Here is a 26,928-nt window from a genome sequence, read left to right on the forward strand (position 1 = left end):
TCACTCACACACACACATGCACTCACACTCACTCACACACCCACACGCTCACTCACACACTCACACACGCTCACTCACACGCTCACACACACACACGCTCACTCACACACGCTCACACTCTCTCACACATACACACACACTCACACACACTCACGTACACTCACACACACTCACATATACTCACACGCTCACTCACACACACACTCACATACTCACTCACACACGCGCACACACACACTCACACGCACACTCACACACGCACATTCACACACACACACTCACATATACTCACACGCTCACTCACACACACACACTCACATACTCACTCACACACGCGCACACACACACTCACACGCACACTCACACACTCACGCTCACACACGCACACTCACACACGCACATTCACACACACGCTCACTCACACACTCACACACGCGCGCGCTCCAACGAAGTTGGCGTGAGCCGTCGGCGTCACGCACACGGAGTTGTGGTGTTGGAGCAGCTCCCCGCCGCTCGAGAGGGTCGCGCGCGTCTGGCCAAGCAAGTCGCTGGCAAGGCGGGCCAGCTCTTACATAAGTCGCCTTCCAAAGAAAAAAAACATCCACGCCGCTCAGTTCCCGTTCAACTCTCTCGCGATTGTCCTCCGTGCGGGAGAGAATGTTTGACGTGACGAGCGGTGACGAGATTCACCGGAGCAGGAGCGGTGGCGTCTTCTCGCTGTGCGCGCGTGCGTGTTGTTCCGCCTGCTGGGTAACGCAAAGTCAACTCGTACGGCGCACGAGTTGACGTTGCGGTCAGCACGACCGCCTTTGTCTCCCCAGCGCTGATGCTTTACACACCGCGCCAGACACAATGTGTGTTGTTACAAGGCTGAGTTGACCTGGGGGGATGGTGGTGCAGGCGCTGTAGAATCGGTTCAGGATAATCTTCACTGGTGGTGAGAATAGGTTTTCCCCTTTTTTTCTGGCAACAAAACAGGTGTGAAGATCTTGATGTGAAGATTCGTGACTGCAGGAATCCATATAGAATCATGTCTGCATTAACCACAATACTTGCTGTCAGAATGAAAACCAAAAACAAGATTCAGGTCCGATTCAACACAGTACATAAAATCCGTGATCTGGTCCCGTCTGTAAAAGACGTGGTTCCAGACATACAGTACCCTGGCGTCTACAAACTAAGTTGCCTCTGTGGTAGCAGTTACATTGGAGAAACCAAACGACATGTCTCGGACCGCATCCGTGAACATAAAGCAGACCTGAAACACGGTAGGACAAACACCTCAGCCGTGGCAGATCACTGTTACAATTCAGTGGGCTCACATGACATTGACTTCTCCAAGACAGAGGTTCTCTGCAAGCCATCTGGCTACGATGAGAGATTCGTTCATGAGGCGATCCACATATACAAACACAGAGACAATTTCAACCGAGAAGATGGATTCTGGCTCAGCAATCATTGGAAGGACGTAATAAACCATTTCGGATCTTAACTGATTGTTGTTCACGTTTACGGTGACTTTCAGACCGCAGTCCACTCACTGGCATTGACTGTGTATCTTGTGTTCTCCACAGGGAATGCATTACTTGCTCCGCTGCGGGTCTCCTGCCACCGCTCTCCCATTCGCATGTTTCATTGCTTCTACAAACTATTAACATTCCCTCCCTTTGTTAATGCTACCCCCTACCCCCTCCCTTTGATGCTGCTAATCCTGCATAATGCATGGGCATAATATGACTTTGAAACCCCCCCCGCCCACCTCCTACGCATTTGCCATGAATATGCTAAATTCCTCTTGATATGCACATTCTTTTTGTTAAGGCGCTCTTCTTCCACCTCCAACCCAGCTTATATATAAGCTCCAAGCTTGGCAGTGTTTCATTCTTCACCTGAAGACGGCTGCTTGCGTTGTAGCCGAAACGTCGTGAGAATTATTTTATTATGTTTTATTTTTATTATTTTATTACTTCCCTTCTACGTGACTTTACCGAAAGAACCAAGAAGACAAAAACGTACTCTGCTAATATCTGCATTGTCCTTGAAACGGATTGGTCCACGCCAGAGACGGCTTTCTTTTGAGCCTGGTGGTGTTGGCTGGTGACCGTGAGCGGGAATCGAACTGGGCTGGCGCGGGTTCTTAGCGCGGCGCACGGACACCGCTGCGCCACCGCTGCGCCACCGCCCCCGATTCGCAGTCGCCGTGTCGCGCGGCGCTTTCAGACGCACTGTTTCTGCGGCCGTCTGGAACGCTCTTCCCTTCCGATATTAGGAAGCCGCTGGAGATTCAAAACTAATTTCTTTATAACCGCCTTTTGCGTTTGGTTTGTTGTCCATGCCCCGCATCCTGGTCGGCTATGTACGGCGCGAAAGAAGTTCAACGTAACTCTTTTACCCTACAACGCGGTAGTTAACGCGGTAGTTGCATTCCTGGAGAACATCGCATGATGGAGAGATCGCGTTGTAATAAATGGAATAGGCTAAAGCACAATCGGCGATAGCTCGCGGGATGCGTACGCAGGTCACGTGGGTAGCATCCAGAAGCATCCAGCAGCATCCCAGTGCCTCGTGCGGTGACGCTACGCCGCGGGGGGGGGGGCGGGGTGGGGGCCGGGGGGGTGGGGGCGGGGTTGGTTGGGGGGGGGCGGGGTGGGGGGCGGGGGGGTGTTACTTCTCTCACCCGCACGGCCCCTCGTGTCGTGGCTAAACAATGGATTACGCGGCACCTGTGGGCCTTGGGGGGCCAGGGGGGGGCTACGTCCACACGGAGTCACGTGAGACACCTCATTGCTTTACTGCCAACACGGAACGCGCTCGCTCACAGAGCCACCCTTTCAGACGACCGCTGGAGCAAGCGTCGTTAGCGAGCACCTCTAGACGGAGCCACTCCCGAGTGGCGGCGCCAGGCACCCACTAAGGGCCGCCTTTGTCTCCATTTCTTGTTGTTGTCGCCGATGTTAAATACAGCGCCAGGCACTGTGCCCTCGTTCGCGCCGCGCCAGCCTAGGGCAGCGCCAAGTGAGAGATTCGGTGGCCAGGCAATCGCCTGCTGCAGGAGAGAGTCGGCGTCGTGCCTTGGGCTTGCATCGCTCTTGGGAAGCCGTCCCACGACACGGTGCGCGACCACGCACCCGGCCCGCCTGAGTTGGACTCCTGGCCAAGGGTAACACCGGACGTCGTGAGTGGTGCTCAGAGTTAGAAACATCGGGCTCCTGCGACCCACCACGTCACCAGCCCGCGTTAACAGCGGTTGTCCAATGGGAAATCACAAGCGTGTCAAAGTTCACCAGTGGCTCAGGGCTGTAAATGGGAGATGAGCCCTGCCAGAATTTGACCGTGTAAATATCAGCACTGGGGAGACAAAGGCAGCCTTTGACTTGCTGGCCTCAAAAGGTTAAGAGTGCGTGTTGAAAAATGTTAACTACCTCGCCTGGCATACAGGAGTGTGTGGGTTCGATCCCGACACTGACGATGTCTGCTGTATATTTGGAGTTTGCAAGCCTCGCTCTCCCCGTGTGCGCGTTGATGTTTCTCCGGGTCCTGCGGGTTTCCCCTCCACGTTTAGAACCAACGTCACGCGTTTAGAGGCTTTGACTGCCATGAATGTCCACGTGACAAGCCATCTCAGGCCACTTCTAAAAGAGAGCTCAGTGGAGCCTTACCTGGTAAAATAAAACATAGTTGAGTTTAAAAATGAATCGCTAACAGAATATACGGGGGATCTTCGTCTTCGTTATTTTGTGAGCGAGTGCCTGTGTGTGTGTAAAGTGCACGTGCGTGCGTGCGGGGAGTCTTGGTACGGCGGTAAGCTTTCTGAACTTTGAACTTAGCCACCCGAGTTTGATTCTGGGCCATGGCTAACATCAGTGGCGAGTGGAATGAGAAACAATTCCGAGCTGACTCGGCCTCAAACGGGTGGCTGGTGCCGTGTGTACACATCGGCACAGGGAGACAAAGGCGGTCGGGCGTGATTGGTAGTTATCCCACCCCTTCGTGCGCCTTACCGGCCTTAATAGGTGCTCGCTAACAGCACTTGCCCCAACAGTCTGTTAAGGCTATACGGGAGATATTTGTCTTTGTGTGTGTATGTGTGTCTTTATGTATGTGCTTTTTAAAATATTATTTGACTGCACAGCTTGGGACGCTTTTCATCACTGTCCTGAGGGAATTTCCATCTGGTACAGATGCAATGGAAGGCTGATCGATGCCCGGGTGCTGTCAAAAGATGCATCTATACTGGCCAATCATGTATGCTGATGATCTGCTAATTGCTTCTCGACTGCTGAACCTGGAGCATGCTACTAAATGGGGCCTTACCATCAGCCCCGCAATAAATAAAGCACCTGCCTGGGTGTTTTATGTCTTCTCTGATGTTAACTCCCTCGCCTGGTATGCAGGAGGTCGTGTGTTTGATCCTGCTGCTGTATATTTGGAGTTTGCGTGTCTCTCGCTCTCTCCCCGTGGTCACGTGGATTTTGTTCCGGGTTCTCCGGGTTTTCCCTCCACATTTAGAAACACGCGTTTAGAGTATTTGGCTGCTATAAATGTCCACGTGATAAGCCACTTCGTTGAGCTATCATTTGTGGCCAGGTCGCTTCTGAAAAAGAGCTACATAGCTCAGTGGGCCTTACCTGGTAAAATAAAAATAGTTTTAGTTTTAGTCATCAAATACTTCACCCCCTCTCCATGGAGGGGCAGTTGTGGAGCGAGTGACATTGTAATGCCTGGGCAGTGCGGTTAGAACCATTTATGATTTGATAGCAGAGGTCTGACTCCAAGTCAGTCGAGCGGAATTATTTTTTCATCAGTTTGACACGTAGGCTTTCGTGACCAATATTATTCATAATATAAGTTTTTGGGTTGGATCACGTAAATATAAATGTGTAGTTAAACAAGTGACGACATCACATTTCTCCCTCTATTTAAACACAGATTGGAGCAGGAGGAGGATTTTTCCACAACTCAGGTTGTCGCCTGATGGGGCTGGTTGTAATTACCGGCGAAACGTCGCGGTACTAGAATAATAAATGTTGTTGTGGGTTTACTCTCCAACACACCAGTGTGCTGTACTAGTAACAATTGGAATGTTCTGTTTACGTAACAAACTATACTATTTGGTGGCAGGTTTAACGACACATTTATATTTACACAATCTAACCCGAAAACCTCTATAATGGATCTTATTCTTAGGTTTTTTCGGTAAAGTCACGTCGTGATTTTTATTTTATTTTTATTTTACTTTTATTAATTTTTATTTTATACCTACGTGACTTTACCGAAAAAACCTAAGAATATGAATCCTTGCAGTCACGAAAGCTTCAAATCTAGAATATAATGGATCTGTTCATCAGCTGCGTAACGCTGCTGTGTGGAAACTACCTGGCCCATCGCTCCACAGGCAGCTCCCTGTTCTTCTCGGCCACAGTTACGCCATCCCTTATCTTGTGAAACGTGAACCTCTTTGAAGGAACATCTGCACCAGCTTAAAACATTCAGGCTGGCCTGCCTATGACCCATCCTGGGTTTAACCACGTTGGAGTGTGTGAGGAGCTCACAGATTCTCGACAGATCTGGACACGGTCCCATCAATGAGCTCCTCCGGCAGACGAGGCTGCGCTGGCTGGGTCACGTTGCCCGCATGCCCAGGCGCCGCGTGCCCAAGCAGCTTCTGTTTGGCCGCAACGAGGGTCAATCACGGGCGCGGCACGGCCCGGGGGAGAGATGGAGGGATGCGGTATAGGAGGACGTGGAGCTGACGGGACTTGCCAATGACTGATCGCGGCGGTGTCAAAATCGGCCCAGCGGGTTCGAACCACGAACCTCTGCAAGAAGCTGCGAGCCGCGACCCCAACGCGGCGCCTCGTGCAGCGCCCCGGCACCTCCGAGCGGCCGGCCGAATGCGAGGCGAGAGCGGTGGTGACGGCGTGGGGGGGGCGACGTCGCGGTGCCTGCGGGGGGGCTGGGGGGGCTGGAAGGCCGTGTGATGAGATGGGCCGAGGCCGCCGATGCCGCGTCGCTCGCAGTCACCTCGCTCGGCCAGCCGAGTCACATCTGGTCTGCATCTTAACAACGAGTTCAGAACAGATACACACACAAAGATAAAGATCCCCGTGTAGCCTTAACAGACTGTGGGGGAAAGAGCTGTTAGCGAGCACCTATGAAGGCCGGAACGGCGCACGAGGGGGTGGGTGGCCAGCACCACGCCCGACCGCCTTTGTCTCCCTAGTGGTGATGTTTACACACCTCACCAGTTACTAATTTGAGGCTGAGTCGACCTAGAGGAGGCCCAGGACCGGTTCAGATAATCGTCACTGGTGTTGGCCGTGAGCGGGAATCAAACTCGGGTCGCCGGGTTCTTAGCGCAGCGCGCTAACCGCTACACTATCGCTCCCCGCACACACGTGCACACACACATACACACACACACATACACACACACATACACATACAAAAAGATCCCCCGTATAGCCTTAACAGACTGTAGGGGCAAGTGCTGTTAGCGAGCACCTATGAAGGCCGGAACGGTACACGAGGGGGTGGGTGGCCAGCACCACGCCTGACCGCCTTTGTCTCCCCAGTGGCCATGTTTACACACCACACCAGGTACTCATTTCAGGCTGAGTCGACCTAGGGGAGGCCCAGGACCGGTTCAGATAATCGTCACTGGTGTTGGCCGTGAGCGGGAATCAAACTCGGGTCGCCGGGTTTCATAGCGCAGCGCGCTAACCGCTACACTATCGTTCCCCACTTTCGCCGTACACCTGTTAAGGTTCTGCATAGCACGTACCAGAATCATGTAGCATGTGTGTCAGCCGATCGGCGACTTATTACAACGCCTATGACACATCCTCTCAATCTGCGTGGCTGTCCCACAAATGTTCTCACGACAAACTCCATCATCGTCATCGTCGTCCTCTTTATACGCTCCAGTGTGTCGCAATCGGAAGGTCCCGAGTTCAAATCCTGAGCGGTGGCTGACTTGGCACATCACCTTACCAGGGTCATCAAAATAGGTACCACTTTGTAGGGTTAGTCAACAGCGGTTGTTCCTTCCGGATTAACGCAACTGCGGTCATAGGAATGTGGAATTTCCACCCACTGGCTCAGGGTTGCAAACGAGAGATGAGCACCAACGCTTCGTGCTCCGTGCACAATTGGTAGGGATGGAGAGGCGAGATGTTAACTACCTCGCCTGGTCTGCAGGAGGTCGTGGGTACGATCTCGACCCTGACTCCTGCTGTATATTTGGAGTTTACGTATCTCTCTCTCCCCGTGGTCGCGTGGATTTTTGTACGGGTCCTCCGGTTTTCCCCTCCACATTTAGAAACGCGCGTTTAGAGTATTTTGCTGCTATAAATTACCACTTGATAAGTCACTAAGGTGAGCTATCATTTGTGGCCAGGTCGCTTATGAAATAAGAGCTACATAGCTCAGTGGACCTTACCCAGTAAAGTAAAAAAATTAGTTTAGTTTTAGTTTGTTTAAGTTTAGAACGCAGGCGCATGGACACGTGAACCGGTAACCGCTGCATAGCGATCGGGACAACGACGTCGAGTTGTAGCGGGTCACCATCGCGGAGAAATTAGCTCGCTCTCGAAGAGCGACGCAAAGGGCAGCAGCGACGTGGCCAGCCGCCACCACCCCACCCACCACCCTACCCACCACTCGAAGCTCTGTGGTCCTCTCTTGATTAAGGTGTTTCGGCCAATTGATGACTGTTTATCTCCGTCCATTTGTGTGCTTGAATCTCATGGAACAAACAAACTAGAGGCTCCATTATTAGACTGGCTTGACAGTTTGTCGAACATAAATTGTCCTTTTCCCAAATGCAGATTGCTTGTGTTGCGATCGAAACGTCGTGATTTGTTTTATTTTATTTCTAGCTACGTGACTTTACCGAAAGAACCAAAGAGTAATATCAGAATTGCCAAGCCTATGGACATGAGCGGTAGGCTGCCGGCTTTTAAAGCGTATTCACGGCATCCTGATTTTCAGAACCAAACCGCACCGCTTCATGAGATGTTCCAAACGATTTGGTGACGCTGCGTTGGCAGAGTTGCACAAGCACAAGAGGCCGCAGGGGCACGATAAGTCCCCGTTCAATTTGCAAAAATGTAAAACCGCTGATTGGTAAACGCACGTGCTTGGGCCCGTTACACAACTGAAGAACTGACGCCAATCGACTGTGCGATAGCATCGCTACCACCGCTACCGTCGAGCTGTACGGAAGAAAGAAAGAAAGTGGAGAAAAAGGCGCACGAGCGGTTGAAATCTCGCCACCCCCCCCCCCACCTCCTCTTAGAATAACGAAGTGCGCGCGTGTGTGCGCGCTTGAGTGCCGCGGCGTGGATGACGACCGCCGCCGCGTTGGAGTGTAAACAGTTCGTGACCAGCGTACCGACGATGACCTCCACTGACCCACAGCCGCTGTCTCAGCCGCAGCAGGTCGGGATTCGTCTCCGCATTCACCCTCCTTGCTGTTTGACGCCCCGAATTGAGTGGACGCCTCCAACCCACGAAGAGAAACGGAATGCGTCGCCTGGTCTACAGGAGGTCGTGGGTTTGATCCTGACCCTGACGCCTGCTGCTGTATATTTGTAGTTTGCATGTCTCCCTCTCTCTCATCATCACCGTGGCTAGGATATGTTAACTCCCTCGCCTGGTATACAGGAGGTCGTGGATTTGATCCTGACCCTGACACCTGCTGCTGTATATTTGTAGTTTGCGTTTTTCTCTCTCTCATCATCATCACGGTGGCTAGGAGATGTTAACTACCTCGCCTGGTATACAGGTGGTCGTGGGTTCGATCCAGACCCTGACGCCTGCTGCTGTATATGTGTAGTTTGCGGTGTCTCTCTCCCCCGTTTAGAATCAACATCACGCGTTTAGGGTATTTGGCTGCTATACATTCCCACGCGATAAGCCACCTCGGAAAACCTATTCTCATATGTTGGTACTGGCAAAGGAGGTCCCATGATGGAGATAATCCACCTCGCTGGGCTACAGTTCACCGGGGCCTGAGCTGGTAAAGGAACCGCGGGCTACAGGAGCTGAGCGGGGTTGAGACCGGAGCACACGTGGATGCATAGCAGGTGGTATAGGCTGCGCAGCTTAACGCTGTAAATCCATGCTCCCACGCGTCTGCTCCCTGCCCTTCACAGCCTCATAGTGACCAGCTCGGTGAAGTATGGTCAAGTAACCCCTCCCCCCACCCACCCACGTGGCAGTCACGGATCCACTCCCCCACCCGTGGCCAGTCGCCTGCCTGTCACTCTTCTTTCGCGACTGCGATGATTGCTGTGCTTGCCGTGAACTTCACTTCATGTTGGTCGACCAGGCTGGACTGTTTGGTCTCGTCCTTACTGTGTTAAACCACCACACTTCCGGCCACAACAACCCTCACCCACCACACCGCAGGCCACAACACTCACCACACTCCAGGCCACAACAACCCTCACCCACCACACTCCAGGCCACAACAACCCTCACCCACCACACCGCAGGCCACAACAACCCTCACCCACCACACCGCAGGCCACAACAACCCTCACCCACCACACTGTCGGCCACAACAACCCTCACCCACCACACTCCAGGCCACAACAACCCTCACCCACCACACCGCAGGCCACAACAACCCTCACCCACCACACCTCAGGCCACAACAACCCTCACCCACCACACTTCCGGCCACAACAACCCTCACCCACCACACCGCAGGCCACAACAACCCTCACCCACCACACCTCAGGCCACAACAACCCTCACCCACCACACTCCAGGCCACAACAACCCTCACCCACCACACCGCAGGCCACACCAACCCTCACCCACCACACTTCAGGCCACAACAACCCTCACCCACCACACTTCAGGCCACAACAACCCTCACCCACCACACCGCAGGCCACACCAACCCTCACCCACCACACCGCAGGCCACACCAACCCTCACCCACCACACTTCAGGCCACAACAACCCTCACCCACCACACTTCAGGCCACAACAACCCTCACCCACCACACTTCAGGCCACAACAACCCTCACCCACCACACCGCAGGCCACACCAACCCTCACCCACCACACCGCAGGCCACAACAACCCAAACCCACCACACTTCAGGCCACAACAACCCAAACCCACCACACCGCAGGCCACACCAACCCTCACCCACCACACTTCAGGCCACACCAACCCTCACCCACCACACCGCAGGCCACAACAACCCTCACCCACCACACCGCAGGCCACAACAACACTCACCCACCACACTCCAGGCCACAACAACACTCACTCACCACACCGCAGGCCACAACAACCCTCACCCACCACACCGCAGGCCACAACAACACTCACCCACCACACTCCAGGCCACAACACTCACTCACTCACCACACCGCAGGCCACAACAACCCTCATCCACCACACCGCAGGCCACAACAACACTTACCCACCACACTCCAGGCCACAACAACACTCACTCACCACACCGCAGGCCACAACAACCCTCACCCACCACACCGCAGGCCACAACAACACTCACCCACCACACTCCAGGCCACAACAACACTCACTCACCACACCGCAGGCCACAACAACCCTCACCCACCACACTCCAGGCCACAACACTCACTCACTCACCCACCACACTTCAGGCCACAACAACCCTCACCCACCACACCGCAGGCCACAACAACCCTCACCCACCACACTCCAGGCCACAACACTCACTCACTCACCCACCACACTTCAGGCCACAACAACCCTCACCCACCACACCGTAGGCCACAACAACCCTCACCCACCACACTCCAGGCCACAACAACACTCACCCACCACACTCCAGGCCACAACAACACTCACCCACCACACTCCAGGCCACAACAACACTCACTCACCACACCGCAGGCCACAACAACCCTCACCCACCACACTCCAGGCCACAACACTCACTCACTCACTCACCACACTCCAGGCCACAACAACACTCACCCACCACACTCCAGGCCACAACACTCACTCACTCACCCACCACACTCCAGGCCACAACACTCACTCACTCACCCACCACACTCCAGGCCACAACAACACTCACCCACCACACTCCAGGCCACAACAACACTCACTCACCACACCGCAGGCCACAACAACCCTCACCCACCACACTCCAGGCCACAACACTCACTCACTCACTCACTCACCACACTCCAGGCCACAACAACACTCACCCACCACACTCCAGGCCACAACACTCACTCACTCACCCACCACACTCCAGGCCACAACACTCACTCACTCACCCACCACACTCCAGGCCACAACAACACTCACCCACCACACTCCAGGCCACAACAACACTCACTCACCACACCGCAGGCCACAACAACCCTCACCCACCACACTCCAGGCCACAACACTCACTCACTCACTCACCACACTCCAGGCCACAACAACACTCACCCACCACACTCCAGGCCACAACACTCACTCACTCACCCACCACACTCCAGGCCACAACACTCACTCACTCACCCACCACACTCCAGGCCACAACAACACTCACCCACCACACTCCAGGCCACAACAACACTCACTCACCACACCGCAGGCCACAACAACCCTCACCCACCACACTCCAGGCCACAACACTCACTCACTCACTCACCACACTCCAGGCCACAACAACACTCACCCACCACACTCCAGGCCACAACACTCACTCACTCACCCACCACACTCCAGGCCACAACACTCACTCACTCACCCACCACACTCCAGGCCACAACAACACTCACCCACCACACTCCAGGCCACAACAACACTCACTCACCACACCGCAGGCCACAACAACCCTCACCCACCACACTCCAGGCCACAACACTCACTCACTCACTCACCACACTGCAGGCCACAACACTCACTCACTCACCCACCACACTCCAGGCCACACCAACCCTCACCCACAACACCGCAGGCCACAGCTGCTATTATTCTGCAGCTTGGGAATTCTCTCTCGTCGCCGTCTCTTTGCTCCCAAGCTCTCACCATAAGGCTGTCAACTGCCACCTATGACATTCTGCTGTCTGTTGCTGGCCGCTGGACGTTTTGCCACTTTGTCCGCATGGTGAACTTCTTTCGCACCGTACGTAACCAACCGTGTTCGCAACACACAGTCACTGTGCTCGAAACCATGCCACGGGGAGGCTTTCACGCAACTCCCGATTAGCATGGGTGGCGACGTACGGTGAGAAAGAAGATCAAAGACAAAGATCCCCCGTGTAGCCTTAACAGACTGTTGGGGCAAGTGCTGTTAGCGAGCGCCTATTAAGGCCGGAACGGCAGCACCACGCCCGGCCGCCTTTGTCTCCCTAGTACCGATGTTTTTACGCACCGCACCAGGTACTCATTTGAGGCTGAGTCGACCAAGGGGAGGCCCAGGACCGGTTCAGGTAATCGTCACTGGGTGTTGGCCGTGAGCGGGAATCGAACTCGGCTCGTCGGATTCGTAGCGCGGCGTAGCGCTCACCGCTGCACCACCGCTCCCCGCGAAATAGATTCGACGCACGTACATACACACATGTGGCCGTGACAAAAGCGTGAAGCTGACCGTATATCTTGTGCCATGTCACACGAAGAAAAGACTCCGTTCTAGCCGCCTCCGGCTCGCTTTTGCGTGAACCCAAGCGATCACATCGCTGCTTCGATGAACCTCTCCGCGTAAAAAGTGTAACGTCATCTGGTGATGCTGCTGCGGCTGCTGTGTTAGCAGTGGTACACGAGCACAGTTAACAACAACAACAAACAAGTCAACACATTCCGTGTCAACAACAATAACTACAATTTATATTGCGCCGTAACATGGCAAGCCATGACAAGGCCACTGAACAAATAACAACACCGCTGAGAGTCCTCGGTCATTAAACAAATCACTTGGTGAAGCTGCTGATGATGATGCTGCTGCTGCTAGACTGGTAGTGGTGCACACGCGCAATCATAGCCTTGAGGAAGGGCCATCGCCCGAACCGTCGCATATTTGTATTGATTTCTTTAAAGGCCACACGGTGCTACTGAGGAATGTGTCATGTGTTCCTTTCGTCAGTCACTGGTCCATTGCGGCGAGAAATGCACTACGTACGTTGAACTTCTTTCGCGCCGTACGTAGTCAACCATGCCAATCGGGGGGACGGTCAACGACAAAAAGACAAACTACTGACGAGGCGGGGAGTTTGGAGCCAGCCTCTGATTCACAACACAGACTCGGCAACTCGGAGGTTGGAGCCAGGCTCTGATGGGCTCTGCAGGGCTGTGGACAGGACGTGCTCACCAATGCCTGGGTGATTACTTGGAACAGGAGCATCGCTGACATTAATTGTATCATTCCTATTGTGAGTGTGTGGGAGGGATGGGGCTATTTTCTTTTCTTGAAGGATTTACAAGTGGGGATAAAGTGGCAGCTATATGAACTAAACAACTTGGATTGGAAACCGAGCAACGAGATGACGATCAAGTATCACCTGCGCGTGTGTCCCTCTGCCTCCATGTCAGACGTCGTCATCGCGATAGAACCGTTGCTTGAACAACATGACGCACTTTGTCAATAACAGCGTGTGTGTGTGTGTGTGGCATTGAAAGGAACGTTCTGGGCAATAGCCCTTGCTTATAGCGCGTAGAGAGGTCAGAGAGATGGAGTGGATGAGAGGTGGTGACTGCACTTTAACACCATGGGGCCTGATGAGAATTACATTAAAAAACACGTGTCGTAATGAATGGTTTTAAATTGGCATACTGTTAATTACAACTTTTAGTAGATATTGAGTAACATGGTTCAAACAATATACAGGATACATTTGACTATTACTGAATGTAGGATAAAAAGCTCAATATTTCAGCCAAGCAAAATGTTGAGTTTTACAGAGAGTCGTAAATATTTGTGGAATATAGAATGGTGGTTGGGTGCCCGGTGCCAGATAACAGACCCGCTAGGGTGCAGTGAGCCTTGTAACGTTCTTACCCCGTGCCCCGACTGGACATCTGTGAAAACGAGCTTTATAGCTCATCGGATTCCTCCAGGATAGATACATTTTCTGATTCTCAATTGAGCTGCCCTCCCTGGTGCCAGCCGGAACACTTCCCACTCTCCCCCTCGTGTACCAACCAACTGTGTGCCCGAGTGGCTGCCACATTCAGCCGGAGGGGAGCGTGCGCGCGACGGTGCAGGCCTGGAGCGTCTAGGAGACGTGGTGTTGCCTCGACGCAAGGCCGCAATATCTGATGTGTCGCCTGGTACGCAGGAGGTCGTGGGTTCGATCCCGATCCCGACGTCTGCTCTGTATTTGTAGTTTGCGTGTCTCTCTTCGCGTCCTCACGTGGAATTTTTTACCGTGTCCACCTCCGATTTGCACGCTTGGCTACGTACGGTGGTGCTCAAGAAGTTCAGCGTACAGACAGACATTGAACTTCTTACGTAATAGCCCAGTGGAGGCCGGGGGCCTCAGGAGGACGATCCTGTGTCAGAGCCGGCACCGCTGAGATCCTGGGGTCAAATCCGGGTTCCAGCCACCAGAGATCAGACCGGCTTCTCAAGTGGAGCGTAGCGAGTTGATGGCCTCGGCCTGGCCTTCAATGACGACACAACAACGACAACACGAGCAGGCTCAGCACACGGGGCGGCAGGGTGGAAGCGCAGTGGTCGCATCTCCGCCTCACAGCACGAAGGGGCCTGGGTTCGATTCCTGACTCAGATGCCTCTTTGCGGTGGAATTTCTATTTTCTCCCCCTGTTTTGTCTCCTCCGGGATCTCCGGTTTCCTCCCGCATCATTGGTGCTGGTCAAGCATCCCATTGTAGCAGCTCCCTCCTGAGCACGAGACTCGGGACTTGGTGCGGCTTTCCTGGGTTGACAAGTGTAGTGAAACAGCGCCGACTGGTGGACAGCAGCGGCAGCTGTGGTGGACAGACAGCAGCACACGCCGGTGAGGGTGTGAGCACGGGGTGTGGGCAGAGCGGAGGAACTGGGGCAAGGGTCACGGAGGACCCCGTCTGGAGGTCCCTGGAACCTGCCGGCGGGTTCGAGAAGGGGGCGTGGTCAGGGCGGAGCCAGGCCGCGCCGGGAGCATAAAAGGAGCCGAGAGCGGGGGGCTCGGGGCTGTCGGTGCTGGGAGTGGACTCGTCTCGTCGTCGCTAAACCTCTCCGCTAGATATTGCGCTACAAAGGAGAGGAGTTGGCTATCTCCTCTGGCTGTTGTGTACAGGCTGGGCTGAGCTACTGTGGAGAGTGTGTGGACGAGACCGTGAATGGTGGTAAATAAAGTGCCTCCTACAAACTCTGTCTCTGAATCGTTGACACAACACGATAGTTATTAACATTTGGCTCATTTTAGCTGTGACAAGTAACGTTTTGGGTGGTCGCCATACGATGAAAAAGTCTATGCGGGACATGAGAGAGGCATGTGCGAACAGTGAACCCAAGAGACTCAGAGGTAGGTCCACTGCTCACTGCAAGAGTCGTGAACGGAGAAGTCTTCACGTGTGTACAATGTGCGTCGGACTTCTTTCGCACCGTACGTAGCCAACTTTGTGAATGGAAGCCGCCGGCGGCACTATTGTTCGTGAGAAAACAGCGAAATGAAGAACACGTGAAGGGGCTCCACCAAAGGCGAGGAGGGGGAGAGACGAGAAGGCGAGCGCGAGTTTGGCGAGTGGCGGAGTGGATATGGCTCACGAGGTGGGCGCCTCGCGAGAGAGAGCGTGGCAGAGGCGTTTACCCAGGGCGCTACGGTGGCTAGGAGATGTTAACACCCTCGCCTGGTATACAGGAGGTCGTGGGTTCGATCCCGACCCTGACGCCTGCTGCTGTATATGTGGAGTCTGCGTGTCTCTTTCCCTGTGGTGGCGTGGATTTTTCCCCGGGTCCTCCGGTTTTCCCCTCCACATTTAGAATCAACGTCACGCCTTTGGAGTATTTGGCTGCTTTAAATGTCCACGTGACAAGCCACTTCGTTGAGCTATCATTTGTGGTCGAAAGCGCTACATAGCTCAGTGGGCCTTGCCGGGCCAAAAAAAAAAAAGCAGTTTAGTTGAACAAAAAACATTATTGACAATGAGCACATGGCCCTTGCGTGAGTTTGTTGTTGTTGTTGAGCCACGCGTGCAGCGGGTGTAGGGATGGTTCACGGGTGGTGGGTGGGGAGGGAGGGCAGCGCTTGCCCGGGGTTAGCGGGGTGAGCGACGGAGGTTGAAGGGGTGTTTCTTGCCGGGGTCTCGCTTCTTTTTTTTTCTGTGTGTGTGTCGTTTTTTCGTTTTACGGTCTTGGAAGACCGTTTACAGATGTGAGGTCTGGAAAGCAAAAGAATGTGTCACGGTGCAGATCGCTTTCAGAGACCGCGTGAGGTCAGCTGGAGCGTTTCACGCTGGAGAACACAGATTGCCGCACTTTAAGCGATCGCAAGGGGGAGGAGGGGGGTGGTGGGGGTGGTGGGGAGTTGGGAGGCCGTGGGCCATCCAAAGAAAAACTCCCATCATGTGCAGAGGCGAAGACGCCGATGAGACCGAGGAGGAATGCGTCGAGGGGTCCCGCGCGAGCCCCCCCCCCCACACGAGGCATTTGCTGACAAAAGCCCCCCTCCCCCCCCCGTCTGGACGGATGAAGTGAATGTGGTTCCAGCCCCCCCCCCCACCAATATATATAAACACGCCGTGTATGTATTTAGTTATTTGCCCGGGGAAGGCCTCGCCTCGCCTCGAGATTCTTTGTCGGGAGGGTTCGCGCCGCGTCCGTCGGGATGTTTCGTTGATTTCAGGCGGAGAGAGCGCGCGGACCGGAGCCCCTCCACTCAGCCGGGGGGGGCGGGGGGGGGGGCTCTGGTGAACGTCTCGAGAGGCGACTGCGGCCTGCGCTGGCCAGCCGACTTCCACGAGACGGAGGAGTTCCCCCCAATCCGTCCGACCAGATGCGACCTGTCGATAGAATCGCTGTTTGTGTTTCGCTCGCACCCGCACCGCCGGTTAGCAGCGGTTCGCTACGTACGGCGCAAAAGGAGTTCAACATACAGACGTACTACCACTTACACTACACTATACACTACAACACACAACGCTACTCTATACTACACTGCTACTATACACTGCACCGCTATGCTAAATTGAAAACTCACTTCTTTAGAACTGCTTGTTGTGTTCAGTTTGTTGTCCTCCAATTCGCACGGTCGGCTACGTACGATGTGAAAGAAGTTCAACCCGCAGACACACAGACAGACACACAGACAGACAGAAACACACACAGATAGACACACAGACACACAGACAGACACACAGACAGACACACACACAGATAGACACACAGACAGACACACAGACAGACACACACACAGATAGACACACAGACAGACAGACAGAGAGACACACAGACAGACAGACAGACAGAAAGACACACAGACAGACAGACACATAGACAGACAGACACACAGAAAGACAGACAGACACACAGACAGACACACAGACAGGACACACAGAAAGGACAGACAGACACACAGACAGACCGACACACAGACACACAGAGAGACAGACACACAGACAGACACACAGACAGACAGACAGACACAGACAAACAGACAGGACAGACAGACACACAGACAGAGAGACAGAGAGACAGACACACAGACAGACAGACACACAGACAGACAGACACACAGACAGACAGACAGACACACAGACAGACAGACACGGCGTACCCATTCGCACGGCTAGGCCAGGGGTTCGCCAACCTGCGCCTACGGAGCGGCGCGTGGCTCCTCCAGGATCTGCTGTCGTGACCCTTGTCCACATTTCCTTGCGGCTCTTAGAATACTGACGGGGGGGGGGGGGGGGGGATTTGTACCGAATTCGAAAGAATTGCTCCCCTTGTTATTTTCCTTTCCCGACCCCTTAGCTGGGCGAGGCGGTGAGGGTGATCTGAGCGACTTTTGCCGTTCGTTCAACTGCCCCGCCGGGTCGTTGAATCCGGTGAACAAGTCCAGTGTGCTGACAGTTTGGTGGATGGCCTCCTAGTCCTTGTTGGACGACGTCAGGCGATCTTCGATTGTCCACCGTGAAGCAGACGCTGCGTAGTTGTCTTGGAGGATTGTTCACCCTTTCCTGCTCAGAAAAGTCTGCAAGTCGCAGGGTGGGTGTCACGTTCACCGCTGAATCTCGGAACGAGCGAGCGGCTCAGCATAAAATTTTATAGAGAGAGGCATCGTAGCGCTGCTGTTTTTTAAAATACATTTTAAGACTCACCGCAGAGAACTGTAGCGACACGACCACACTCTATGATAGTTGGCACCAAACTGTGCCACACGGCATCCCGTATGGTCTTGTGGTAGCCTCGTTACCAATAAAGTTAGTTTATTTTAGTTTTTCTTCCAATTCTGTTCTGATGACGCACGTGTACCGGGAAGGGTTTAATACGCACCAAAGTGCAGTCCGTTCTGGGTGTTTTCACGATGCGACTTGTGTATAACGCGATTCATGTATTAGGAAACACTTGTTTTTTTATGACACGGATGCGGAACTGCGTCGCGCGAGTAGAGTTAAGCAGTTGTGCGGCTGCCTCGGCGTAGCATCACACGAGGCGGCGGGATACTGCTGGATGCTTCGAGATGCTACCCACGCGCCTCAGTCTTTGTTCGGCCTGCGTACGCATCTCACGTGGTATCGCGGACAGTGCTTTACCCCCGACATTATCTATTAGAACGCCATTTTTCCATAACGCGGTGTTCTTCAGGAACGCAACTGCTACTAATGGCGTTATAGGAGAACGGAGGGTATTAACCAGGGCGGCCACCGGGTTGGAACCCCCTGCAGGAAGTGACAAACGCGCTGCCCCGTCACTGCCACCGCCGCAACCGCCACGCGCGTCTGCACCGCGGGATGGCAGCTTTGTAGCGCAAGACTTTGCCCATTTGTTTTGTATACTCGTAGAATCACTTATCCAACAGTGGGTCGAGATTGACATTCAGCAGCAATGGATAGAATGGCATCGGTCAGCAGGCACAGAGTGCCCGGATCGATTGCAGTAATGGTTGTGGTGGTGTTGGTGATTGGATGACACACGAGCGCGGCGAGGTGGGTCAGACAATCCCCACGGGTGATACGGCGTGGGGAGAGCCTTAACAGAGGGCTGCACATTCCACTTTTCTATTCGTTGTATCGCCTGCGTGCGTGTCTCTGTTCCCCCGATTTGTGTACTGCCTCCGTCACCGTCATTTCTCCAACCGCGCTCAGACAGAACCCAACAAACTCAACGCATAATAGAGGTTCTGTTGGGTTCGATCGCGTGAGTATTCATGTTCCGTTAACCCAACAGCCACAGCGTCTGGCTCTCAGTACGGTTTTTTGTCACGGAAACAAAATGTGCCAAATTAAATTAATCGGGCGATTTGCCAGAATTGTAATGACCGGCGAAAAGTCGGACTCAGATTGTAAATGTTGCGGGTTTACTCTCCAACACACAACCGGCGTGCTGAAATAGCAGCGTGACAAACCTTACTAATCGGCTGTGTCGGGTGGTGGTGGTTAACGACACATTTACATTTACGAGATCTAACCCAAAAAAACCTTTATTATGGATATTGGTCGCGAAAGGCTGCTACGTCTTACACAAACTCAAGGTATTTGTCAATGACACTCTGGCCACGAAGGGAAAAGTATAGAACAGGTGACGGCTCATGCAATTGCTCTTCTTCATAGAACATAAATAGAGACACGAGAGAAATCGACAATAAGAGTTGAACACGACGCTTAACACCACGGGGCCTGATGGGAATTAAATTATTTAAATAATATTTTCTGATGACCAGTTTTTAAACGGGCATGTGAATAGTTACACTGATAGGTGCAATTGAGTACCATACGAACCCTACGGTAGTCAAAATGTATCACTACTTAATAAACTTCGTCAACCACAACAACTACAACAACATCAACAACAACCTTCAGAGACGCCGTGTCAATGCGGCCGAGTTCCTGCGTTTGAAACTTGGGCAGCCACGTGCGACCAGTTTCTCCCGAGCTCCTCGCGACGAAGCTCAGAATCAGAATCTTTATTTACACCGCAGGAGGAGGAGGACTCAGATGAGCTGTGAAGCGTTTTGTTTGTTACAAAATGTCCAGTGCAGACGAGTCAGCAAGTTGCATAGACCACGATCGTGACAGCCCAGCAAGTTGGTGCCAATCATTGCCTGACACCCCCCCACCACTATTTACGTGTTTCATCATCAACAATGATCAATATACTGCTGGATTAAGGCCTCGATGCTAACTACCTCGCCTGGGGTCTATAGGAGGCCGTGGGTTCGATCCCGACCCTGATGCCTGCTGCTGTATATTTGGAATTTGCATGTCTCTCTTCCCATGGTCGCGGGAATTTTTCTCCGGGTCCTCCGGGTTTTCCCCTCCACATTTAGAATGAACATCACGACGCGTTCAGAGAATTTGGCTGCCATAAATATCCACTTGATAAGCCCACCTCGTTGAGCTATCATTCGTGGCCAGGTCGCTTCTGAAAGAAAATATGTATATAGCTTCGTGGGCTTTATCTGTTAAACTAAAAAAATAGTTTAGTTCGGGTGTGGCAGAGCGAGTGGTCCCATGATGTAATAATCGACCGAATATTTGCTGACAATCTTATTTTATCGCTCCGTCTCCCCTGTGAGCGTGCTCTCAAGAGCGTTCCATCCTTTGACACCCACTCCGTAACCACTCTTCACCATCGGCCATCGTCCCTCCGAGCCGTGACGCCTCCTGCCCCATCCCACTGGACAGACGGAATGAGATCACTCACCTGCGTGTCCTCTCCAATCCACGCGCAGCCCCTTTCTGTCTCGCGATGCAATCCCCGGGCAATCATCCCTCCATCCTGGACTCCTGATAAATGTTCCTCCAATGTTGCTTAATTCTGCCTGGGCATTGCATGGAGAGAGCGAACGTGCGTGCATTCGTGAAATCGACGGCACGAGGTGTAACTCGCACAGCGGACTGTATGTAAAAGGAAGGAAGCAATTGCGTCTCGTGGCCGAGAAAACCCGATTTGCAGAGAGATCAAAGGCACAGTACTCCGACGCTGCGCTCAGCAGGCCCATGTGTCCCATGCAGGACTCTTGCCTATTAACGCAGCAGTGGAGGAGGAGGAGGAGGGGTCGTGCAGAGTTTGGCGCGCTGCCATACAAAGCCAATGCCCCGAGTGCCACGTCAAACCTTGGGACAAACCCACGATCGCTTGGGGACAGGCCCGGGCGAACATGACGTTGGCCACAAGTGGAGCGTGCGGGAGCAGCCCGAATAGCAACCGCGGCCACCGACCCAAGCGAAGACGACGATCGCCCCTCGTGCTCAACTCCTGGCCTCGACAGATCCGTTACCCACGTGGCGTCACGACCACCCGCTCTGCCACACCCGAAGCCGTTCCATCGATCGCCGACGTCGCCGTCAAACTACAACAATGACTTCCACAGCCATAAGAAGACGACGAAGACGCCCTGAGTTCAATTCCCAGCTACGGATACAATTTCTGAAGGCGCACCGGTGGCGAGATGTTAACTACCTCGCCTGGAATGCAGGAGGTCGTGGGACAGATCCCGACCCTGACGTCTGCTGCTGCTGTATATTTGGAGTGTGCGTGTCTCTCTCTCCCCATGGTCGCGTGGGTTATCTGGCTTTTCCCTCCATATATAGAATCAAAATGCATTTGGAGTATTTGGCCGCTATACATTGCACGTGATTCGCCACTTCGTTGAGCTATGATTTGTGGCCAAGTCGCTTCTGAAAAACGAGCTTTATAGCTTAGTTGGCATAACCTAGTAAAATAAAAAAAAATAGTTCATAGCCTCTAGCAGAGGTCCATTAGTCAGCAGTGGCGTGTGCAAGCAATTGCAGGGCTGCGCCTTGGTCTTTCACACGGGCTGCAAAGCCACGTGAAGGCGCGCCCACTTGTGGAGAGTTTTAACAATCCCCATTCAGAGTTGCAGCTCTGAGAAGAAGTCATGCTGTGCTCATAAAGTGGACGGATGAGACCACAGGGAGAACACGCGCACTTCCAAATCGAGAGGAGTCAGGCTCGCGATCGAACCCTCTCAAAGGGAATTTGGCCGACTCCTTCCTGCCAGCCACACGTCCGTGGAAGAGGTGGGGGCACCCACACTTTGCCTCACCCCACGTGACCAGTCAATGAACGAGGACTGCGGGAAAACCCATTGCAGCAGCAGCAGCAGGAGCAGCGGTGGGGAGGATTTAAGAAAAACGTGCAACGTTGTTTCAAATGTCACTGGTGACCAGCGTTACGACCATTGCATCGTGGCAACATTTGAGATTGTGTATATTATGTAATATTTATTTTTAAATATAAGGACGGTCCCGGATTTTACGACGCCACAGCAACACCGTCGTAAATCGGATCGTCCCCAGACAGTAGAAAAAGTAGAAACTTCATTTACTCAGCCGCATTGAAACGGCGTTCAATAGGTAAATGTTGACAATACAACACCTGAGAAGAACGAAAGCTCCACGGTGAGTCGCGTGAATCGATCAAGGGTGTCGGTATTCAAACGTCGTGAATGTGGATCGTCGTAAAATGGGACCGTTGTAATCGGGAGATAAAAAAAAAACGCCGTACTGCACAAAGTGACTTTTGCCTTGACGTATAAAAACTCTCACGTTGGTTGACAACATATTAAAATAAAGACCCAAGGCAGGACCCTCCTGAATAAGAGAGTCTTTGATGGATACATAATAGCTGTTCTTCTTGAACAGCTATGATGAATCCCTGCAGTCACGAAAGCTTTACATCGAAATATAATAGCTGTTCTTATTAACTACCTCGCCTGGTATACAGGAGGTCGTGGGTTCGATGTGGACCCTGACGCCTGCTGCTGTGTATTTGGAGTTTGCGTGTCTCTCTCTCTCCCCGTGACCGCGTGAAATTTTTCTCCGGGTCCTCCGGTTTTTCCCTCCACATTTAGAATCAACGTCACGCTCTTCCAGCATTTGGCTGCTGTACATTTCCACACGACGAAAAGCCGCTTCGTTGAGCTGTCATTCGTGGCCAGATCACCTCTGAAAAAAAGCCCAGTGGGCCTTACCTGGTAAAATATTGGGAAATAATAGTTTATTAGATTAGTATGTTATTGTTATCGTCCTTGAGTTTCTGCCTCATTTGACGCATGCCTCTCGCTTGTGTCTGCCCGTGTCTCTCTCTCTCTCTCCCGGGGCCTCGAGGTGTCCGTTGTTTCCTGCGTCTCACGCCGTGTTCCTGCTCTGCGTTCACACAGCCTCTGGCTCTCAATCCGTCCACGCGTCCCACGTCGTCAAATCCGTCACTCGCATCTCACTCGACCCCGTGCATGAGGCGCCGTGTCTTGACTTATCGAATCTCAGCGTGTCCACGCGTTTATCCGTGGGACTACACTCTTGGTGTGTGTGTAACAATTCATGAAATGTCGAGCAAATGCACATCTACAATTTGTGTTGTTGTTAATCCACTGCTGGATGAGGGCCTCCCCACACTACGGGGGTCACCGGGGTCACTGGAGCACGCTTCACCTCGCTGGCGCAGTGCTGGTTTGTGAAGTCGGGGCCCCGCTGAGATGGCAACCAGAGAAGGATATTACAACAGCGTCACAAGAGTGTGTCTTTCGAAACATCCCTCTTGCGATGCGCACATCGGTACAGAAAGTTTAGGAATTAAATGAAGGTAAATTAACACCACGATGAATATCAACTCTTAAAGATTCAGTTCAAAGTGATGTGTCCGTTAAATTACTTTTGGCTGAGAGTTGGTGAATTTCAGTGACACCCACTCACTCACCCACCCACTCACTCAACCCCACACCCACTCACTCACCCACTCACTCAACCCCGCACCCACTCACCCACCCACTATCCCCAATCCCACACCTAGTTACCAACCTACTCACCCACCCACTAACCCAACGCCAGACGAAGTCACCCACCCATTCACCCATTCACCAACTCGCCCACTGTCAAATGTTCAAATTAACCTTATGGCGGGACCCCGCGGTTTCCCGAATAAACGCAAGTCAAAATCGCAATCAACTAACGAATTGTTGCTGGCGACTCCGTCCCACCGCGCACACGAAAGCCGCGACCCGCCTGGCACGGACCATCCTGGTATCGTGCCGTGTCCAGGCGCAGCGGCGGCGAGGACGAATGTGCAGAAGAAACGCAACTTTGATTAGCGCCTCGTGTGGAGCTCCTCGAGAGAACTAGATCGCCGTGCCGTTCGCCTTCAGCAGGCACAACACGACGTCGCGGCGCAGCTCACGCGAGAGCCGGGGGCTCGTGGGACCCCCCGGGGGGGTCGCGCCACGAGGTTCAACTGTCCACTCGGCGGCAGCGCGAGGCGAGGTTGTCCGTGGTATGGATGGCGTTCGATATCCGCAGGGAGCCGCACGCATCTTGACTCAACGACAACGTGTGCGTGTGTGTGCGTGCGTGTGTGTGTGAGTGTGTGTGTGCGTGTGTGTGCGCGCGTGTGTACGTGCGTGTGTGTGCGTGTGTGTGTACGTGCGTGTGTGTGTGCATGTGTGTGTGTGCGAGTGTGTGAGTGTGTATGTGTGAGATGTGAGTGTGTGTGAGTGAGTGTGTGTGTGAGTGAATGTGTGTATGTGTGAGTGTATGAGTGAGTGTGTGTGAGTGTGTATATGAGAGTGAGTGAGTGTGTGTATGTGTGAGTGTATGTGTGAGTGTATGTGAGTGTGTTTGAGTGAGTGAATGTATGTATGTATGTGTGAGTGTGTGAGTGTATGTAAATGTGTGAGTGTGCGAGTGTATGTGTGAGTGTGTGTGAGTGTGTTTGAGTGTGTGAGTGTGTGTGAGTGAGTGTGTGTGAGTGAGTGTGTGTGAGTGTGTGTGTGTATGTGTGAGTGAATGTGTGTATGTGTGTGTATGTATGTGAATGTGTGTGTATGTGTGAGTGTGTGAGTGAGTGTGTGTGAGTGTGTGTGTGTGTTTATCTGAATGTGTGTGTATGTGAATGTGTGTGTATGTTAATGTATGTGTATGTGTGAGTGTGTGAGTGTGTGTGAGTGTGTGTGTGAGTGTGTGTGAGTGTGTATGTGAATGTGTGTGTATGTGTGTGTGAGTGTGTGTATGTGTGAGTGTGTGAGTGTGTGTGAGTGTGTGAGTGTGTGTGTGAGTGTGTGAGTGTGTATGTGAATGTGTGTGTATGTGAATGTGTGTGTATGTGTGTGAGTGTGTGTGTATGTCAGGGCCAGGGCAACTCAGCTCGGAAACCCCAAACCGCGACTTCCCCCATCTCCCCCCGCCCCCGCCCCCTCGCTGCGTGATCTCAGCTCAAGCCGCTGTCGTCTTCAGCGTCATCCCCCAAACACTGCCGCACAGCAGATACGCGGGGGCCCCGGCGGGGAGGGGTTGAGGGGGGGGTTGGGGGGGGACGGTGGGGGCAAAGAAGAAAATGATGGGGGGGGCGGCGGGAGGGAGAGGAGGGGTAAGAGAGTTAAATTAAACAAACACACAGAGAGAGAGAAGATGACATACCGTCTATGTTTCTGCACGTAGGCGGACGCGGGCTGCTTCTGCTGCTCGCTCGCTCGGGGATGACGGGGGGGGGGGTGCAAGAGCTCTCCCTCCACCCTCTCCCCTCTCTCTCCCCCTCTCTCTCCCTCCACTCTCTCCCCCCACACTCTCTCTCCCCACACTCTCTCTCCCCACACTCTCTCCATTCTCTCTCCCTCCACCCTCTCCCCTCTCTCTCCCCCTCTCTCTGCCTCCACTCTCTCCCCCCACACTCTCTCTCCCCACACTCTCTCTCCCCACACTCTCCCCTCTCTCTCCCTCCACTCTCTCCCCTCTCCCTCCACTCTCTCCCTCCACCCTCTCTCTCCACTCTTTCTCTCCACTGTCTCCCCACTCTCTCCCCTCTGTCCTCTCTTGCTTCGGCAGTACAGATACTAAAATTGGAACGACACAGCGAAGATTAGCACGGCCCCTGCGCAAGGGCGACGCGCAGGTCCTCTCCCCTCTCTCCCCTCTCTCTCTGCACGCGAGGAGGAAGAACCATCGGCACTTTCTGACGCTCGTTATATTTTAAATATACAGTCTGGGTCGAGCAAATGCCTTCCATGTGTCAGACGCCGCGGCGTGGCTATATATGGCTTCTGCGTAAGGCTCCGCTCGTTCGTCTTCGGCAGACAATGCTAACGGCGCGACGCGCGTAGCGAGTGGGGGGCTGGAGCAGTGGGGGGCACACGAGCCCCCCCCCCACCACCCCTAGGGACCCCTGGTGCCTGCACCCTGCACTTCCGCTGACCGGTGTGGTGAAGTATTGGCAAGCCACCCCCACTGTGTGTGGAGGCCTTCAGCCAGCAGTGGATGGACCATGGGCAGTCAGTGATTCGTGTTGTTGTCTGGAGAATGGTGCTTTAACATCACGGCCTCATTCAAATCCAGCACTGTCTATAAATGATGAAGAAAACCCCGCCATCAGCAGCACCACCAACACCACCTTTGTCTTCCCAGTGTACAAGTACCGCGGCCGGGTACAGGAATCATTTGAGGCCGAGTCGACCTAGGGGAGGCTTAGGTGGAGATCGGATGCCAATCGCATACGAGTGGATCGAACAAACGAGCAAAGTAGTGCACCCCTGCTGCCCGCGAGCACACATGTTCACCCCGCGTGTGTGCAGATCTGTCAGACCACTGCGACTCGCCTACACGAGCGAGCGAGGCTGATTGGCGCAAAGTTCACGCGACATTCTGGGCGGTTTAAAGAGCTGAGATTTGGCTGCTGCCTGGCCCAAGTCGACGCTTTGGACAACAACAAAAAAGCAAACCAGTTAAATTGTCTGAATTGTGGCCCCAAAACGGATGCGTATTGGTTTCACTCATCCTGTAAAGCTTCAACGCTTCGGTTCCACGCCG

The 26,928-nt window shown here is 53.4% G+C and overlaps 1 non-coding gene across 1 annotated transcript; it reads left to right on the forward strand.

The window, feature by feature from the left end:
• Positions 1 to 25,930: 25,930 nt before the first annotated feature.
• On the forward strand, positions 25,931 to 26,034 carry LOC144734094 (U6 spliceosomal RNA). The gene has a single exon (XR_013588475.1). It is a non-coding gene; the product is annotated as a U6 spliceosomal RNA (small nuclear RNA).
• Positions 26,035 to 26,928: the final 894 nt, after the last annotated feature.

Source organism: Lampetra planeri, chromosome 49 (assembly GCF_965212315.1).
Source record: "Lampetra planeri chromosome 49, kcLamPlan1.2.h2, whole genome shotgun sequence".
Classification (NCBI taxonomy): Eukaryota; Metazoa; Chordata; class Hyperoartia; order Petromyzontiformes; family Petromyzontidae; genus Lampetra; species Lampetra planeri.